The sequence below is a fragment of the Buceros rhinoceros genome, unplaced genomic scaffold, assembly GCF_000710305.1.
Source record: "Buceros rhinoceros silvestris isolate BGI_N320 unplaced genomic scaffold, ASM71030v1 scaffold6904, whole genome shotgun sequence".
NCBI lineage: Eukaryota > Metazoa > Chordata > Aves > Bucerotiformes > Bucerotidae > Buceros > Buceros rhinoceros.
The window spans coordinates 33,707-34,175 of record NW_010408747.1 but is presented as its reverse complement, the minus strand read 5'-3'; the positions used below and the strand labels follow the sequence as shown (position 1 = coordinate 34,175).

General features: G+C 40.9%; 1 protein-coding gene across 1 annotated transcript in view; it reads right to left on the bottom strand.

Annotated features, from left to right (window-relative positions):
- Positions 1 to 469, bottom strand: part of PJA2 (praja ring finger 2, E3 ubiquitin protein ligase) — a 21,386-nt gene that overhangs the window by 608 nt on the left and 20,309 nt on the right. The window lies entirely within an intron of this gene.

Here is a 469-nt window from a genome sequence, read left to right as displayed (position 1 = left end):
TGTCAGCAGGAGCAGTTTCCTATGACATCAGGAAAAGACATATAATACAAGCAATATTAACATGTTAATGAACACTATCAAAGCAAAAAAAAAAGTGCAAAGAACCCATGCTAAAGGTGTTCTGACCTGATCTCTCTAGTCTGAATCAATTTATCTTCCTCTTGGACCTCTTAAGGAAATGACCTGTTACACTGAAGGCTCACTGAGAAATATTAAGTCCAGGCTCATGGTATATGAAAAGGAGAGCCCAAGTGCATGGAAAAAAGCCCCAAATTTATCAGTTACAGTTCTTTTAGTCTAGCCTCAACATGATGTAAGCCTTTCTGAGACATTTGGAAGGAAACTGATTACAGATAGGGTCAATCTGTCAGAGAAGGGGAGGAGCATCTTCAGCCATAAGCTTGCCAAGCTGGGGAAGAGGGCTTTGAACTAAAGTTGCCTGGGGAGGGACACCTCAATTCATTGTTCT